Source organism: Scyliorhinus torazame, chromosome 3 (assembly GCF_047496885.1).
Source record: "Scyliorhinus torazame isolate Kashiwa2021f chromosome 3, sScyTor2.1, whole genome shotgun sequence".
Taxonomy (NCBI): domain Eukaryota; kingdom Metazoa; phylum Chordata; class Chondrichthyes; order Carcharhiniformes; family Scyliorhinidae; genus Scyliorhinus; species Scyliorhinus torazame.
Genome location: NC_092709.1, coordinates 173560316 through 173580771, shown reverse-complemented (window position 1 = coordinate 173580771; position 20456 = coordinate 173560316). Strand labels below are relative to the sequence as shown.

Below are 20456 nucleotides of genomic sequence, written 5' to 3'. Positions count from 1 at the left end.
TTAGGTGGATTGGCCACGCTAAATTGCCCCTTTATTGGAAAAGAAAAATAATTGGCTATTCTTTCTTTTTTTTTTAGAAATTTTTTTTTTTTTAAGAGTACCCAATTCATTTTTTCCAATTAAGGGGCAATTTAGCGTGGCCAATCCACCTAGCTTACACATTTTTGGGTTGAGCGGGCGAAACCCACGCAAACACGGGGAGAATGTGCAAACTCCACATGGACAGTGACCCAGAGCCGGGATCGAAGCTGGGACCTCAGCGCCGTGAGGCCGCAGTGCGAACCCACCGTGCCACCGTGCTGCCCTTAATTGGCTATTCTAAATTTTTTTTAAAAGTCAAACAGAATCTTCCTTACAATACAGCTACATTTTTTTACCAATATTAAAAGATTTGCTGCATGGTACTCTCTGCTTCTGAACCAACTAAGTAGAGGACAGATGCAAATTGAGAACACAGACAGTGAAAACATAATGCTTCTCAAAAAAATAATAAAGCAGAGAACTAATATGCTCAAATCGAATGTGACGCACTCGGGTTCATTTTTAATATCTTGAAATTTCACCAGTACCTGTTTAGATGGAAATTCATGCACTTGAACGATCATCGACCACTCACCTCAATATTCATTCCACACAAAGGCTGCAAGCACAATGCGACATTGGGCGTTGATGTTGAGTGCTCATGCATATGACATCAAATATCGAAAACCTAACTTGCTTGGCAATGTGGATGGTCTTTTGAGGCTGTCCCCTCCAATCAGCCACTGGGACACTATTCAGAAAGACATATTCTGCTTTGCACACATGGAGAACGCACTCATCACTCCAGTACAAATCAAGAGGCCACTCAAGTGGACCTAATATTATCCAACGTCATTAACCTTGTGATGCATGGCAACTCTCCCCCAGACTCCCAAGTCTCATCTAACCTTCGACTTTACAGGAGTCAAACAGAATCTTCCTTATAATGTAGCTAAATTTTTTACCAATATTAAAAGATTCGCTGCATGGTACTCTCTTTAAAGGAGAATGGAGTTATCAATCACTACAGGATGTTGGCTTTGGGGCATGCTACTTATTATTCCACAAACATTGAGGAAGCCAGTGTTGGACCAACTGTATTTTGGAAACTGTGGAGTAAATCGTACAAAATGGATGGCAAGAAGATACATTTGGTGACCTGCCATGGACAAAGATATTGAAGTCAATGCAAAATCTTGTTCTTCATGTCAGAGTGTGATGAACATGCCTCAGTTGGCACCCCTCCATCCATGGAATTGACTGGAAAACCCTTGGCAGCGCATCCACATCGATTTTGCTGGCCCATTTTAAGGAACAATGTTCATGATGATTATGGATGCTCATTACAAATGACTGGTAATTTTACTGTTTCTGCTGAGAGTACAACTCAAAGGCTAAGAGAACTGTTCAGTTGTTTTGGGTTGCAGGAATAACTTGTGACAGAAAAAGGATGTCAGTCGTCTCACACCTGTTTGAGAGTTTTTTGAGACATAACAGAATTCATCACATCACCTCAGCACCATACCACCCATCCACAAATGAATTAGCAGAGGGATTTACCAATACCATGAAACACACTTTAAGGTCAGCACAAGGACATTTCTATTTTCAAAAGAATATATTTTTGCTGGCGTACCGAAAAACGCCATATGCTTCTACCAAAGCATCTCCAGCATTCCTACTAATAGGACAGCAAGTGTGCACTTGGCCTGACCTGCTAAAACTAACGAAAACATGATCATAGAATTTACAGTGCAGAAGGAGGCCATTCGGCCCATCGAGTCTGCACCGGCTCTTGGAAAGAGCACCCTACTCAAGGTCAACACCTCCACGCTATCCCCATAACCCAGTAACCCCACCCAACACTAAGGGCAATTTTGGACACTAAGGGCAATTTATCATGGCCAATCCACCTAACCTGCACATCTTTGGACTGTGGGAGGAAACCGGAGCACCCGGAGGAAACCCACGCAGACACGGGGAGGATGTGCAGACTCCACACAGACAGTGACCCAAGCCGGAATCGAACCTGGGACCCTAGAGCTGTGAAGCAATTGTGCTAACCACAAAGCTACCATGCTGCCCTATCCGTTCTGCAATATCAACAGCATGAGCAAGTGGAGAAAAGAGCACAAAGATTCTGTTCTGCACTAGAGGTTCTGGCTTGTAATTATGCTACCAGAGCTAAATGGGTTCCTGCTACTGTGATTGCGCAGACACAGATTCCTCAGCCTGTATAATACAATTCACCCGATGAATGATCTCACCGAGGGGAGATATGTTTGACCAACTGTTCCAATGAACATTACTCTGGTAAAAAAAACAGGAGTCCACTGTAACCCACACCGGGAGAGAAAACCTCCTAAGCCTCTAGATTATAGTTAAGACAAACTCATGTGTTTTTATTGAGGCAGTCAACCCTCTTTCTCCAATTCAGAAAATGGTTTGTTAAACTGACATTTTCAATGAGGGGGAGGACTATGTTATGCACTCAATGTCTTGTCTGGCTTGTCGTACTTTGCAAGCCAGTGCATTATGGGATTACAGGATCTGTGTTTTCTTGATAGTTCGCTTGCTGAAGCAACAGAGGACAATTGGAATGTTAATAACTTCCTGTTCCTACAAGTGTACTGAATAATCTTGAAAGGTACCAGGACAAAAATGTCTACAGTAGAGCCACAATACCCCAACTTTGTGAATTCTGGTATGGAATTGTTCCAGCAGGAGGGTCGGAACAGATGAGAGATGTTATTTTGGAAGGATAGAGAGTGGATCTCAAAAAGAGATACTCAAATTTAATAAAATAATGTTCCCAGGATAGTTAATATCAAAGTACTTGAGGAAGAAAATTACTGTCCACAAAAAGTCAGACAAGGCAAGAAGCACCAGTCAAATCTTCCTGAAATGTACTCTGAGCATGCCAGCGACTTGTATTTTATTAAGAGTGCTTAACTACCATTAAAGCTCTGGGCAGTTTTGTTTCCACCTGGAAGTGGTCCTTCAGTTATAGTCTTACATTTATTCATCCTGCTAAAAGCTCCAAATTGCATCAAATTGGTTGTTACATATATCTTTCAGCACTCCTTCATGGGCTTAACGCATGCACTTTACTGCATTTCATGGTATCAAAAAAGTCATTATTTTTAAAGATGAGAGGCCATCAGTGTTGAGATGGTGAGTTAGGAGGTCATATGGGGAATTGAGAGCTCATCAGAACATTCTGTTTCCTCTTCTATTAGACAATTCATTAGTCATCCTCAAACAACTATTTAACGTCTTCCCAACATGCTTCAGCACCTGGCAACTCAACTTAACAAGCATGCACTCTCACTCACTCTCTCATTCTTGCGAGCACCAGTCCAGAAGTATTCACTCCAGAGGAGTTTGAGAATGATTCAGAGGGAAATGAAGAGTGGTATAGAAAGCATGAACGGAAAATGACAATTAGTGATGGCACATGAGGTTGAAGACAAAGCTAGTCAGGGAGAGGGGAAGCATTTGCTCAGATGAAGAGCCGAGGCATCACTATCTTCTGGACATTACACTGAACAGAATGCAGGATGGCACTTACCTAACATCAAACAATAGTGCAGGCATGGGGACCATATAGGACAGTGCATTTGGGATTATGGCTAATATGAAGATTTCAACCACACGGCATGAGCAGCAGTGAAAGACAAAGGGTGTGATCCTCCGGCCACGCTGCACTAGAAAAGCAGCTCGCCACATGCAGCATGGGCTGTGAAAGTCAGGAGACCCCGCTCCCTGGATCTATCCAGCGGGCAACACCTCACAAGATTGAATGCAGTCTCGCAAAATGTTGCGATGTGAAACCCGCCCACAATGGGCAGGGTCACATTTTTGCAAATGTACATATTTGCGCGAGGCAGTAAGCCTCACTCTGATGTGTAGATTCCTGAGGTACCTGAGGCTTTAGGATTCAATCCCTTTGCCTAGGGGATTTCGGGCGAGTGCTGTTTGGTCCTGGTCCCCACAAACGGGGAATAGATGGAACGGTAGTTGTGGGGATTTCCAAGGGGATCGGAGGCCCCCAACTGCATGCCCTTTGGACAGGCTAGTGCCCTGGCACTGCTGCCACCTGGGTACCTGGCATTGCCACCCTGGCATTGCTGCCCTGACAGTGCCCAGGTGGCAGGTTGACACTGCCAAGGCACCAGGTTGGCATTTGTTGCACGCACGTGATTGAGCCGGTATTGCCCGCCGTTGGTGTTGGGGAGTGTGGGGGGCGTGGGTGACGGAGAACCGTCCCATGTTGCATTTGAGCTGCAGATGTTCGGGGATTCTTTTCAGGGCCTCAGAGATCGGGGCGCCATTTAAAAACGGCGTCCTGATCTCTCGCTACAACTAGGAGTTCCGGCCAGCGGAGCTCCCCATTGTAAAAAATGGGGCGATATGCGACCTCGCCATGCGTTACCCATTTGGCACCCTGATTCAAAGTGAATCGTGTTGAATAGTGATGCGCAATCAATTACTCTCAAGACAAAGTGATTCATAACTGAAGGCTTTAATCTGCTAGAACTCTTCCCCAGCAGCTTTGATACAGAAAATGAAGGCTGCTGGGACAGCACTGGTTCTTATACTCCGCCTCTCAGGGCGGAGCTACGTACATCAGCCAATGGTAGACTCCTGGGTCTAACCAATGGTCATCCACCTCTCAGGTACCGCAATACCTGGTATTACCACAAATAGCTATGTGTTTCTCGGCACTGCAAGTGGGTAAACATGCTGGCGTGATGTCTTTGTTCACTTTTGGGAAGATCGCGCCCACAATAGCAGCACTACAGTTCACCACAGACAGTGTGATGGTTCCAGAACATTTCTAGTGAATGCCTTCATGACTGAGGTAATATCTTGCATCCTCCATTAAAAGCTAGACTGATACCACAAAGGTCTTGAGTTATCAGAATTTTGAACAGATTTGATTAAGTGCATCCAAGCATTATTTATGGCTTCACTGATCCCATTTAAAAAAATATTTTTGCAGGTCAGTGGCCAAGCAGAGCCAGTACCTAACATTAGCAGCATGCATATAATCTTCCACCAGCCCCTTCAGATGTCTATACATACGGTAGAAAGGAAACTGGGCCAGATTTCTCCTGCAGCAATACAATAATTAACATGTCCAAATGGATTTGAGGACTTTGTTGTCATGAGCCAACTTGGTCCCAAGAAGCTCATATTTAGATGCAACCATGAACCACTTTTTGCAGCTGTTCAAATTGCCTCCTAAAGAAGCCCTAGATTATGATTATTAATTCATATTTCACATAATAATGTTAAAGAGATAAATGATAGTTAGATCCACAAATATACAGGCAAACAAATGCATGGATACACACAAACATGTTGTGCTTTATGCCATGGAGATATACAGAGATGATACACTTCAGGTTCAATGTGTGTCGAAGAAGTTTTAGACGATACTTTAAAGTATCTGTTCTCTGGTGTTTACAGCAGGTTTCCGACAGTTTAGTTTATTTTTCTGAATGATTACACCCAGGCTTAACTATTCATACACAGTAATCAGTCACAATCAACAGACACAGATAATCAAACACAAAACAATTGAATACGATGTCCAAACTCAGAGCAGAAAAATCTACATTTAAGTCAGTGTTATGTGTCAGGACCCTGCAGAATTACTGGCAAACCGTAATTGCCCAGGAGTTTTAAAATTCCAAGAAGCTGATTTGCATTATCCGGGACACAATGCAAAAGTCTCCGAAACTAATTTCAGTGTCAGAGACATGGGACGGGATTCTTTGTCCCAGCAGCCAGCCAATTTGGCTTCCCATTGTGGCCACCCCATGATCGGGAAATCCGCGGCCTGAGTGTGCTGCCGGCGAAGCGGAGGATCCCGCCGACGGAAAGTCCTGCCCATGGGCTAAATCCATTAGACTTTCCTCGATACTTACTGGAAATTTTACACAATTTAATCCTTGGTTTATTTCAATGATTAATCACAACCGACTCCACCAATCAACCCCTGGACCGACTAACCACCCAACCCTACACTCGACTACCCAGCAACATGAGCCAACTATCCCCCATGCAACTACCACTCTGGCCCACGTACCTGCCGCCTGACCCAATTAAGTATTCTGAGTATCTACTCATTCACCCTCCCACTCAAGACTTGAGACAGTTAAAAACTTAACTGAATACGGCAGCTGCTGTCAAAAAAGTGCTCACCGAACTTGCACTGCTGCAGCCAGGATCGGACGTATTGGCTGAAAGGGCAAAGACAGCTTTACGAGTAGCAGCAAGCTTTACCACTGTCCAGGATATCTGGACCAATATCTTTTCCTTTTTGTAAAACTAAAATATATATTTATAAATTAAACAAACAACATATGCAGATCACTTCATTTTTTACCATTCTAAACAACAAACACATGCACATCGATTCATGCTTTAGAGTTCAGCTTGCTGATTTTTTCTAAGTATAGAAACAATATTTGAGATATTAAAGTCTCTGATGAAGGCGCTGAGATCTACGTATTTGAGGTTGTAGTTCTTCACAATCAACTCGGTTGTGTGAATCTTAATGATTCAACATCAAAGTTGTACTGATGTAGATGATGTGCCCATTTGTAGATGTGCAGAGGGCGATGACAAGATCCTGACATGGATGATATGGAAGTCAGTGCTTGGTGTTCAGTGGGGAGGGTGAACTTTCTACCATAGAGATATATGTGCCAATGTTCACAAGCACAGATGAAGATGAGTACTTCCATCTCACTAGTAGAGTAATCGTGTTCATTTTCTGACGAAAGCAATGCTGCATAAGTGACTGTTAATTTGCTTCCTTAAATGTACTGTCAGAGGTGAAGCTTCCATCGCATTTCCTGACACACATGTTGTGACATATGTAGTGATCTTTGTGAGGGGTTTCCAGGATGGAAGACGTAGTGATCACAAAGATACACAAAGCTCTTTTGAAGAACTAAACTAATTTTATTAACACTACTAAATTTGAGTTTGACACTTATTCTGAATAGCAAACATACATGTAAGAATTAAACTACACTCACCAACACTATCTCTATCTACTAATTATAACTATTATACCTTAACTAACTCTGCAATAAATTATGAATCTTATCTTCGTCAGCTTCAGTCTAATCTCCTCCCCTTAGCTTAAGAGCCAGTGCAATTTATAGTACTGTCCTTTAGCTCCCTTTAGTGGTTAGGCTTAACACAATATTAACTCTTCACATGCAGTACATTTGTAATGTTTTCCAATCTGGATTAAAATGCATAAGGACTGGTGGAGATATTGGGCGGAATTCTCCGCAATCAGTGCGATGTCCGCCGACCGGCGCCAAAAATGGCGCGAATCAGTCCGGCATCGCGCCGCCCCAAAGGTGCGGAATCCTCTGCATCTTGAGCGGCCGAGCCCTAAACTGGAGGGACTAGGCCCGCGCCGGACTGATTTCCGCCCCGCCAGCTGGCGGGAAAGGCCTTTGGTGCCCCGCCAGCTGGCACGGAAATGACTTTGCCGGGCGGCGCGTGCGCGGGAGCATCAGCGGCTGCTCACGGCATCCCCGCGCATGCGCAGTGGAGGGGGTCTCTTCCGCCTCCGCCATGGTGGGGACCGTGGCGAAGGCGGAAGGAAAAGAGTGCCCCCACGGCACAGGCCCGCCCGCGGATCGGTGGGCCCCGATCGTGGGCCAGGCCACCGTGGGGGCACCCCCCCGGGGCCAGATCGCCCCGCGCCCCCCCCCCCCCAGGACCCCGGAGCCCGCCCGTGCCACCTTGTCCCGCCGGTAAAAGAGGTGGTTTAATCCACGCTGGTGGGACAGGCTTTCCAGCAGCGGGACTTCGGCCCATCTGGGCAGGAGAATCGCCGGGGGGGGGCCCGCCAACCGGCGCGGCGCGATTCCTGCCCCCGCCGAATATCCGGTGCCGGAGAATTCGGCAACTGGCGGGGGCAGAATTCACGCCAGCCCCCGGCGATTCTCCCACCCGGCGGGGGATCGGAGAATCCCGTCCCATTATCTCCATTATCTTCACCATTAACATGTCAAACACTGTTTACAGTGCAATTGTTCATTCCTATTGTGCATCTTTGCATAGTGGCTTCCAACGATGCTCCACAAACTGCATACTTAGGGACAAAATTGTAATAAGAAGTGGTAGTACCGACGAAAGTGCTGCTCTTTGACATTAGATGGGGTCAGTAAATATAGGCTTCAGTATTGTTATGTGTTGGCTTTGCTCCAACTGCTGTCGCTTCGTAAACTGGAGAATCAATCTTCAATGTCACAAATGTGCATTTATCCCAAATTGTGCTGAGCAAGTTGAGTGAGCAGTGTTGATAATTGCTGATCATGCTCTGCTTTGTTCCTTCCATGGACAACAAAGTCATCAAGTAGGTTGAGCATCTCTTCAATATCTGACTGACCGAAGAAATGATCTTCTGGAATGTGCTTGATGTTGAACTTAGTCCATAGGGTATTCTGCAGTACTGAAATACATCTTTGAAAAAAACAATAGCTGTAAGATATCGGCTTCATTCCTCTCGCAGTACCTGAAGGTTGCTTTGTCACATCACATGTCGAGCTTTTTGAAGGTTGTGGAGTCATGAATAATGCTGATAGTTGTTGGATGTTGGGAAGTGAATACTTGCCTGGAATGATTGCTTTTCTGTCTGCCTTAAGATCACACGTGGTCAAAGTTAGCCATTTTTGCATTGTGCAATGACTTGACTTGATATCCACAGAGATACTCAATGATACCATGGCAGTACCCCTTAATCTCCCCAAATCCAGTAAATATGAATTGATCCCATTGTGTATAGTCTGTATCATCAATCACATTTTGTGTGCTCTCATGTTCTTCTTCTTTTACCTGTATATCTTTGCGAAGTGGTTCCTCTTTCAGCATGAATTGCTCTTTTTCCCTTGAGGGGGCCATGCTGTTGTCACCTAATGAGCATTTCCACAATTTGGGCACAGTTTTGGAGGAAGCTGACCGTGATGGGGAATGTGTTGAAGAGATTGCTGAAGTCTCTTTGTCCGTAACCCTTGCACTTTACTGGTTGGGCAGACATGAGTCCGCGAGTGCATTTCTGTCCAACCTCTTCAGATCGAACATGGAAAATGCAATTTGAAATGCCAAGGCCATGGCTTTTGCCAGGGTTAAATCATCATCTTCCATGAGGAGGTGTTTCATAATTTGTGGCATGGAGGTCTTTTCAACTAATTGATCCCAAATTAGTTTGTTTGTTAGTGTGCCAAATTAAATGGAGGAACCAATTGCTGCAACATTATATGGGCTTACCATTTCCCCTGCATCTCTGACAGAATGTATATTGTTCGTGCATCACAGTTTTCTTTAGCCTGAAGTACTTTTCAAGAGCACGTACCACTTTATGAAATGTGGATGAGGTCTTCCTTATATTCAGTCAGCTGCTTGAATATTTGCTGTCCTTCTGCTCTGAGAAAATGCCCAAGTAATGCCTTTGTGTGTCGCTCCTGTAAAATTTAAACTATTCTCCATCACCCTCATTGCCAGTTGTTGTGTTTTATTCTTTGGAAAAGTTCAGATATGATAATCTCCAGGTTCCGTGTGCAGGAGGAATTGGGCTCAATGATTTCAAATGTCTCCTCTATCATGCTTATAGTTATAGCACCTTCCTACAGCCCAATTTTTCTTTTTCTAAGCAACAACACCCAAACTTTGCTAATCATATACAGTGAGCAGTCAATAGTTAACAGACACACATAATCAAACATCAAACAATTAAACGACAACACACAAAATTGCCTGAATTTTGTGCACATTGTGTGTGCACATTCGGCAGGACTGGAAGCAAATACGTTATATGCTCCCACCCACGATTGCAGTCCAAACATTATTTCACGCTGACTGGCCAAGTAAGGGCTTCAACGTGTGTGGACTGTGGCTCAGCCCTGCTGGTGAGGACAGGAGTGTGGAGCATGCCAGGTCCAATGGGATCCAGAGTGGGGCTTCAAAACAACACACACAGCTAGCTCCCTGTTTAGCTACTGGGCATGCAAGGCAGAGGGCAGTGCCGCTGGGCACTCTGCTCCCACATTTCTCTCACGAGTGCCTTTGTGCTGTCATGGAGGCAATGAGTGCCCAGCATGACGTCCTTATGCAAACGGTATGGCAAAAGGAGGTCACCCCACCAGATAAAGAAGGTCTGGATCAAGGTGGCTGCCCAAGTGAGCATACATTATGTTGTGGACGATACATAGGTCCAGTGCCAGAATGAGTTCAATTATCTTCTGTGCTCCGCAAGGGTGAGTACCGACTTGGAATGGAACTGTGTATAGATGTCTAGGAGGGTGGCCCTACTTTGTGCGAATAGGAGCGTGAGATGCAGAGTGCCACATTGCACATATTCCTGCTCCAGCCAAAGTAGAAAGATATGCCACTTACCTTGGGTGTAAAGAAGGGTGAGGTGTGTCAATCTGATGGGCATCTCAATCTGGGTATCCTTGCGAGGTTAGTATAGTGTGGCAGGGAGAGGGTCGACATATGAATACACTTTTGCCCATACAGAAGAGACCATAATTCTCTGGAGTGCTAATGAACGGATGATGGGGTGGGTAATTTGCTGGTCCTTTCCCAATGTGAGACGGACGCCCTCGACATGGAATGTGAGCATGGAGCAAGGTTCACAGGTCATGAAGAGACAAGCATCTCAGATGAAGCTTCGAGTCCAGTGGACAGGAGAGAGACTGGGGAATTCTATATGAGATGTTGGATCGTGGCATCTCCAATGAGATGTTCAAATCAACAGTCCCCATTACTTATCCAATCACAATACCTCAGTGAGGCAGTTGTCCACTGTGACAAGCAATTGTCGTGCATGCACTGTCCATTTCTTATAATGTTGTCAACTGGCACATTCTCTTCTGCCCTCAGATATACCATCCTCATGAGGACGGAGAGACAACGAGGACCCTCCCTTGATACCCAAGGAGGAGCTGTGAACAGATACACCCACTAAACATCCTTTCCCCAAACCAAGTACCGGCTCAGGCATGTCGGTGGACAAGAGTGCATTGGCGCAGTTGGTAGTGGACAGGGGTGAGGGCATATCACATGCACATGAAGAATTGTTGGAGACAGAGAGTGCCATGGGTGCCGGCGGTTTAGGACTGCTGGAGACAAAGACCTTGCTGAGTCTGAAAAGCCTCTGGAGTTCTTCACAGATGGCAGCTGCTTGATGTTCAGCAGGATGTGCATGAAGATCTGCCGGTGATCCCTGGGGGTCTGCATGCCATGGTATCTGTCTTGGAGGTGTCCATGCAGAATTTGAGTATTCCGTTGACCTGGAACTCTGAGCACACATCATCCTACATTGAGGAAGTGGCAACTCTCATGGAGAGGTAATTCCATGAACATATTCAGGCATTCCTGGGGTTGCTTTAAGACCTTCCAACCCACACACTGGCTGTAACCTCAACAAGTCATGGACAGCGTGAGAGATTGATGAGGCAACTAGTCCCACTGCCATGTGCCCAACCATCAATAAAGAGCAGGGGGGTTCAAACCAACTTCACACTGGCAGACAGGCTGCATGTTGTATCTGGGAGCTCTTCTCAGAGCGCTCCGGACGAAAGTAGCTGCTCCACTACCCCTCTGTAAATGCCAAGACTGAGGAGCGCCCAGCCATGGTGCTAGATTCTCCCTCTCAGGCAGTACCTTCGCATGCTACAGTGGCCAGAGGATGTCCTCAAGGTCATCAGGGCCGACAGGACATCACAGTCGGTAGGCTGCCTCTAATGACACTGCGAGAGATGGGGACACAGAGATGCAGCACTCACATGCACAGGTTTACGGCATTATAAGCACAAGAGAGATTGTCACGGGTAATATAACTTTAATCAATACGTTTTATATACAAATTGTGTTAAAATGATCACCATATGAATATTTAATTATGTGTCATAGATTGAATGCTTTTCATAGGTGCTGGACTTGGTAGATTGCGACAGATGGGAGGGTCTCCAAACTTTATTTCAAGGTAGTTAGTTGACAGAAAGATCACAGGATGGCCATATCAGGAACATTCAATAAGGAGGTGTCATCCTTGCCCTCACTTTCAATGCCATGCCTTGGATGCCGTGCTGAAAGAGCAGAGAATCAAGGCCTCACTGGTCTCCCTGCCTCCCACAAGTTTCCTCACTTTTGCATCCATGTCATCTTCTGGGCCTCTTCCAGCTCCTTATCAGCCCTATCATTTGAGACATCTTCTGCGATCTGTAGAACTGCCTCACTGTCTTCATCGTCCGAAGGGCCCCCATGATAGAAACAGATTGTGCAGCGTAGAGTACACAATGACAATAAGCAAGGCGGTCTCTGGAGGATATTGCAGTGCTCTCTCTAATAGGTCCAGGCAGCAGAACGTCATCTTGAGTTGCCCAATGGTCCTCTCAGTCACTGCCCTTGTAGAGGCATGGCTTCTATATTACCTCTCCTCTGCTTCTGTCCATGGCTGTCAGAGTGGCGTCATCAGCCACCTTTTCAAGGGGTGATTGTCATCCAAGAGCCAACCATCCAACTGAACTGGAATGGCAAACAGCCTTAGCATTTGGGAGTGTGGCAAGTTGTATGTATGATAGACAGCTGCTAGGGTATCTGGTACAGACTTGCAAAATCTGTGACTTGAAGTCACAAATAATCTGGATTCATGGAGTGGAAACCCTTCCTGTTGACGAAGATACCTGGCTCACCCACTGGTGCTTTTATTGCCACCTGTGTGCACTCTATGCCTCTGGCGAACTCACCTGGCAGGCTTCGCTGGTCCAGAATTGAGTGAAGTTCCTGCCCTATCTGAACAGAGCATCAGAGACCAATTTAATGCAGCCTTGGACAGCAGACTAGGAAAAACCACATAGATCTCCCACTGGCCCTTGGAAACAAAATTGTTTAGGGTCACATTAGCTTTTAGAGCCACCATCATGGGGTGGCCATCTACATGGTTTGAGGCAATCCCTGGGCCTATCATCTGGCATATGGAGGTTAATATTTTCCTAGAGAGGCGGAGCCTCCTTCGGCATTGGATCTCAGACCCCAGGTAGCGAGAGAACTGCCTGTAGATCCTGGCTGCAGGATAGTGGGGCCTTCTGTCAACCCTGCCGCCTTGCATTTCCTGCTAGCCCTGTACCCATCTTGCTACTCTTTCCACAGGACACTCTATGGGACACTGTCTGGAGACTCCAGTCCTTTCCATTCTGGCTGTCCTCTCGGAGGAGGAGGTCCTTCCAGCAGAGTGAACAATCCCCATTTGCTGGAATATAGATGGCACAGGATAGTCTACTGAGGGATGCACTCAGTAGATAGCATCTAGGAAGGTTTGTGAGCCAAAAGATCCACCAGGGTGCTCTTTCGGAGAGTCAGACTTGATGGGCCAAATGGCTTTCTTCTGCACTGCAGTGATTCTACAAACACTAATCAAAAAAGTATCAGATGTTACAATGACAGTGACAGCAACAAGCCCTGGGGTGCTTTTAAAATCTTCTCACCATAATCTAATTAAAACATATTAACATCTTTAAGCAAGCCACACATAAAGTTATATAATAATATAATACAGATTTAAATAGTTTAACAGAATTAAAACAAATAACCAAACCTATGTTCACTTATAAACAATCACCTTTAACCATAACAAAATGTAAAGATTATTTTAAAAGAATTAACAAGAACAATAATGTCTGTTTAAAAGAAAGAGCAAAATTTATGTTAAAAAAATTGTCTCCATACCTTTAGAACACTTATTAAAAAAGCGAACTGTTATTTATTTTCTTTCTAAATCTATTGTTTAAATGCCTGCCCTTCAATGCGTGTTCCCAAGCTGGCAGCATCATAAGGGGGCAGGGCTAAACTCGTCCTGCGCCGCGCTGGAGCCTGCACAGACCGGGGCGCTGGAGGCCCGAGGCTGCCGAAGAGCAAGGAAGGTTTATTGCATCATTGGAACGCAGGTAAGTGTGCATATTTCTCTTTTAAAATCGGTGGCCCTTGGCTTCCCGCTGCTAGCAGGACATTACAGACCAATATGTAGGTACAGGAAGAGGTTAGGAAGGCAAATGGAATGCTGTCGTTTATTGCAAGGATGATAAAGTTTAAAAGTAGGGAGGTTTTGCTACAGGGCTTTGATGAGACACTATCCAGTTTTGGTCTCTTTACTTAAGAAAGGATATAGTTAGTTTAAAGCAGCTCACTCGACTGTACCAGGGATATTCTGAAGAAAGGTTGGACAGGCTGGGCCTGTATCCATTGGAGTTTAGAAGATTGAGAGGTGACCATGTTGAAATGTATAAGATCCTGAGGGGACTTTACAGGGTGGATACCGGGAGGATGTTTCCCTTTACTAGACAGATGAGAACTAGAGGTTTAATAACAAAGAGTCTCCTCTTTTAGACGGAGATGAGAAGAATTTGTTTTTCTCAGAGGGTCATAAATCTGTGGAATTTCCATCCATAGAGGGCAGTGGAGACAGAATCATTGAATGTTTTTAAGGTTGAGTTTGATAGCTTCATGATTGGCAAGGGAGTCAAAGGGCATAGGTAAGACAGTAGAGTTGAGGCCACAAGCAGATCAACCATGATCTTATCAGGCTCAAGGGATCCAAATGGCCTATTCCTGCTCCATATGTATGTACTTACATGCCAATGGTACAGCAAAGAAAATTGGAGATGTGCAAGAGACCAGAATTGCAGGAGCTCAGAGATTTTGGAAGGCTATAAGTACTGTACTGAGTAAAATACAGTTTTTATATTGAAGTATACAAAGCTTCATTATACTTGCATTAACAATAGCACCAACAAGATAATACAATTCTGCCTGAACTTACCACAAAGAGCAATACTAACTGGGTTTTACAATATCAGCCATTTCTCTGTGCCGTTTGTTAGAAAGAATCCATACAACCTACTGTGGAATCAATGAATCTGAGAAAAACCTTTGCTGGAAAGACGTACCTCACAATATTTGTATGTGAACAATATTTTTATAGACACTCACACCACAGGTTGTAAACTAATCATTTCCAATTGAAGTGAAATGTCACGCAGTGGCAATTCATTCCTTCATGGTTCTTTTTGAAACACACACTAGAACAATAAAGGGTGCAGAAGCAGCTTGCTCACCACTTACAAAGATCAAAAAAAAGTTTGTGTCAAACAACATTTTGCTTTCAACATCTGTCACAAAACTCCCAGTTTGTAGCTGCAAAATTACACTCCATAGCATTGATGGCGGCAGCATAACAGAAGGCCCATGGAGAAATAATGGTGTATGCATCGCTTCTGGTGCAGCCCATATGGTGCACCCTAACTGACAGAGCGCTAACACAGGCATTTTCAAAGTGCGGGTCGAGACCCACGGGTCGGTCGCGGGCGGGTGTCGGGAGGGTCACGGAGCCATCCATCACGGTGTTCCTGACCACGGGAATTCACGCGCAATGGTCGCAACGACTGGCTTTTAAAAATGCCAGTTGAAAGCGGCTTTAAAAATGCTGGCCGCGACTGGCTTTAAAAATGCGGGTGCACTGCACATGTGTGCCCGCTCATCAGTGCACAGGCCCAGAGTCCAGAGAGAAACATCGCCTCCTCCTGACGTTAGCGCGCTGACACAGGAGAAGATTTTTTAAAAATTCAATTCAGTCTTCCTGCATCTGTCTTGCGTATACTCAATGTCTGAACCTGCAGAACTCTCTTTGATAGTGAATTTTAGAGATTAAAAAGATTCACAATACTTTGACTGGAGTTATTCATCCTCATCTATGTCTAAAATCGTTGCATTGTAATTTGCAGACTATCTCCCCAGGCTGTAAACCACCCATCTGAGGAAAACTTAAATTCTGCATCTGCTCTGGAGAGTTCTGAGAAAATAATGCCTGTTTCAATGAGGTCATTTCTCATTCTTCGCTACTCTAGACTATGGAATATAAGCCCAGGCTCACCTCTTGCATTGTTGGTAAGAGAAAATGGTGGGTCGCGAATGTCGGCCGGCGTTGGTTGCGGAGGTCGGCCGGCATGGGTCGCGAAGACGGCCGGCTTGGGTCCCGAAGGATGGCCGGTTGGCAAAAATGGGTCCCGGGCAAAAAAGTTTGAAAACCACTGAGCTAACACCGTAATGTGTGTGCTTTGGAGCATGCAAACGGGGAAGATAAATTCACCTCTCAGCTGATTTGATGCACGTTCTGCTGTTTTGGGCCATACAGGTTCAGTTAATGTTCTTTCCTACTCACTCCGAGAAGAACAAGTTAATGGCTGCACAAGGGACCATTCAACACCACCCCACACACTTCCCCACCAGCAATTATTTAAAGAGTCAACAATCAAACTCGCAACTGAGGTACTTGTGCTTCACTGTTGCTCTTAGAAAATTTGTGGAGGTACTGCATTCTTTTCTTGGAGGAATTTTTGCTGACCAGTTGAATTGTCAAGAGAATGGTGGTGCATGCAGACAGGGAACAAGTTGTGATTCTCTTCTACCGCAGTGAAGAATCCGATCAAACGGCTTTGTCATTGCACTAACGTCTTCTTCATCTTCCTCACTGCAATACGGCACCTCCCCTTCAGCAAATTACCCATAAGTGTGGAGATAATTTACAGAGCAGACAGAAAACTGTTCAAACTACACCGCCTTCAATCCAAAATCAAAATAACTCAAGCTTCAGTCATTGAGCTGCAATGTGCAGCTGAAGCCTGTGTGTTTGCTCACTCAGAAAATGAGAAAATGGGCCTTTCACCAAACATCCAGAGAATAGGTCGGAACTCTCCGGTCATTGTAATTCTCTTTTCCCGTTGGCAGTGTATCCCTGCCAGCAGGTTTAGCGGCAGCGTGGGGTGGTTTCAATGGAAAATCCAACTGACAAGCGGCGGCAGGATAGAATTCCGCCCCCAGTTCATGGCGAATGGGCAAGAAGCACGCGGCTGGGGAATCCCACCCTTAGGGCCCTCTTCCAGCCACCTCCCACAGGGCAACACCTCCCCACATTGATTAAGATAAATGGCAAGATGCTGGAAAATGAGAGTGTTGGGTGAGAAATGTTTTAATTTATTTTGTATATTTTTGACATGGAACTGACCTCAAAGCAAAAACTAATCTGAAAATGGAACTGAAACAAAAGCAAAAAAAGGTGAACAAAGCAATGAAACTGAATTTCACAGTCTCCACAGAAATCAGGAGAAAGAGGAGGTTGGGAAATCAAAACTCAACCTTGATGCAAGATATAAAAGGAGCCAGATCAATCCAAGCTGGACTATCATAGTTTTTGAGTCCACAGGTGCAGAACAGACAAGCTGAAGAAGAGGCTGGATCCAGAAGCTGAGAATAAGCAAAGAAAATACGCTGCTGCAGCTGTTTCTGTTTCTTGAAGATAACAGTGGTGGATCTAAGTCACACAGGCCGAGTCGAGCTGGTTCTGCAGACATGTGGCATTTGGGATGAAGACCGTACCTGCGGAACTTGAATTGATTGTGTGGTCCTCTCGGCTGGGAATCAGACTATTGCCAAGAAGAATTGAAGCTAAAATTCCTCATGAGGAAGATAAAAATCTGAGTAGAACTGCTGAGCCAATTCATAAATTCTGTCTTTGCTGTATCTGCCATTCACTGTGCAACCTATAGTTTATATTCTTTATGATAGAAGAATATTCAACCACAATTTGTCTGTTAATTCGTGTTTAACTCATGTCAGTTCTGGATGTTAGAGGTAATATCGGATGTTAGAGAATAGGTAATATCTAGTGTTTGTCCTGTTGAGTTTTGTACAGTAAAAATTCTGTTTGTTTAAACAGTGGAATGTGTGGCTTTATTCTTTGAGTAAATATCCTGGATTTTGTATTTCATCCAGTTTCAAAATAAAGTTACTGGTCACTTCCAAGATCATAACAGTAGATTGATGGGACAGTAATTGTCTGTTGGAATTGAAAAGGGACATTCTGGGCGATGAAGTTACAGACTGTGGTTGAACACAGTTCTGCTGCTGCTGCTGATGGCCCGCAGTGGCTCATGGATGCCTAATTTTAAGATGCTGGAACATTCTTGATCTATCCCAACTAGTTGGAATTGCTTTGCTTTTTGTCGTCAGGAACCACCTGGCAATTTACCACATTGTCATGTAGATGCCGGTTTTGTAGCAATATGGGAATAATTTGGCTAGTTCTGGAGCTACTACTTCAGTACTACTGCTGGAAAATTGTCTGGGCCCATAGCCTTTTCAGTATCCAGTGCCTTCAGCCATTTCTTGATATCATGTGGAGTGAATTGAATTGGCCAAAGACTGGCAACTGCGATGCTTGGGACCTCAGGGGGAGGCCGAGATGAATCATCCACTTGGCACTTCTGGCTGAAGATTGTTGCAAATGTTTCAGTCTTGTCTTTTGCACATATGTGCCAGGCTCCTCCATCATTGAGGATGTTGGTATTTGTGAAGTCTCTTTCTCCAGTTAGTTGTTTAATTGTCCACCAGTATTCACAACTAGATTTGGCAGGACTGCAGAGCTTTAATCGGATCCCTCAGTTGGGAGATGACTTAACTGTCTATTGCATGCTGCTTCCACTGTTTAGCATGCATAGAGCCCTGTTTTGTAGTTTCACCAGGTTGACACCTCATTTTTAGGTATGCCAGGTGCTGCACCTTACATGCCATCCTGCACTCTTCATTGAACTAGGGCTGCTCCCCCAGATTTGTGGTGATGGTGGGGTAAGGGACATTCTTGGCTATGAAGTTACAGATTGTGGTTGAACACAGTTCTGTTGCTGCTGCTGATGGCCCACAGTGGCTCATGGATGCCTAGTTTTAAGTTGCTGGAACATTCTAGATCTATCCCAACTAGTACGGTGGGTGTGCCCACAACACAATGGAGTGTATCCTCAATGTGAAGCCAATTCGTCACCGCCACAAGGATTGTGCGGTCGTCACTACTACCAATGCTATGCTGTCATGGATAGATGAATCTGCGATAGGTAGTTGTTAAGGACAAGGTGAAATAACTAGTTCCGTCTAGCTGGTTTTCTCACCAACTACCGCTGACTCAGTCGAGCAAATTATGTCCTTTTGGACTCTGCCAGCTTGGTCAATATTGGTGCCGCTGAGCCACTAGTGGTGTTTGCCATTGGAGTACCCCACCCTGAGTGCATCCTATATACCCTTGACACCTTCAGTATTTATTCCAGTTCTTCTAAAATGGAGCATCACTAATTCATCAACTGTGGGGTAGGGTTCCGGTTGGTGGTTTCCTTGCCCATATTTGACTTAATGCATGAGACTTCACAGGTCCAAAGTTAATGCTGAGGACTCCCAGGGCAACTCCCTCCCCACTGTATACCACTGTGCTGCCACCTCTGTTGGGTCTGTCCTGTCGATGGGACAACATGTACCCAGAGATGGTGATGGTGGTGTCTGGGACAATATAAGGTCTGAATGATTCCATGATTATTACTATGTGCAATTGTTGCTTGACTATTTTGCGGGACCGTTCTCCCAATTTTGGCACAAGCACCCATATGTTAGTAAGGAAGACTCGCAGGGTCGACAGGGCTGAGTGTGCCATTGTGTTTCCAATGCATTGGTCTGGTTTCATTCCTTTTTGCCTTTGTAGTGGTTTTCTACAACTGAGCCATTTCAGAGGGTATTTAAGAGTCCACCAAAATCACATGTAGGCCAGTCTAGGTAAGGATGGAAGATTTCCTTCCCTCAAGGACATTAGTGAATCAAGTGTATTTATACAACAATCCATTACCAGGACTAGCTTTTAATTCCACATTTATCAATTAATTGAATTTAAATTCCACCAGTTGCCTGTGTATCTGAATTACTCATTCAGTGACATTACCGCCAGGCCACTGTCTCCCCAGAGTTAAATTAATGTTCACTTTAAATTCAGTCCAGTTATGTCAGAACAAAGGCTTTTAAGAATCCCTTAATATACCATTCCCCATGTGCTGTTTAATCTATTAATGGTGTGATTGCCGATCTGCTGAAATGACATTTCTTCTGTGCAAATTGTCATTTCAGAATTTTTTCTGGTCAAATTGCAGGAAAGCATATTTGCAAATCAACAGCATGTTTTGTGAGAAGCTGCTTCAGTCAGTGGTGGCAGACACACCACTTTGCAGAAGAAGATCCTTTCACAATATAAAATGAAGGCTTTGTGAGCACTCCACTACATTATATAAGATGTGTAAGACAAGGTATTCTAAATACATCCAACTTAAGCATCTAAAAATGAATGTAGTTTTGTTAATATTTATATCCATTTTGACAGCACAACTATAGAATAAATAACTTATAAGCACTAGACATTTCTATTATTTATGGTTTGCCAAACACATTATATGTTAATGGTTTACCACCAGGTTGTACTTAAGTGATACGCTAATGTACAATTGTAAAATATAGGTTAGTGCAAGTAATCCCCA

The 20456-nt window shown here is 44.6% G+C and overlaps 1 long non-coding RNA gene across 1 annotated transcript; it reads left to right on the top strand.

Annotated features, from left to right (window-relative positions):
- The first annotated feature begins 11310 nt into the window (after positions 1-11310).
- LOC140409556 (uncharacterized) lies at positions 11311-20180 on the top strand. Its single transcript, XR_011940394.1, has 3 exons — positions 11311-11408; positions 13880-14006; positions 20076-20180. It is a non-coding gene; the product is annotated as an uncharacterized lncRNA (long non-coding RNA).
- Positions 20181-20456: the final 276 nt, after the last annotated feature.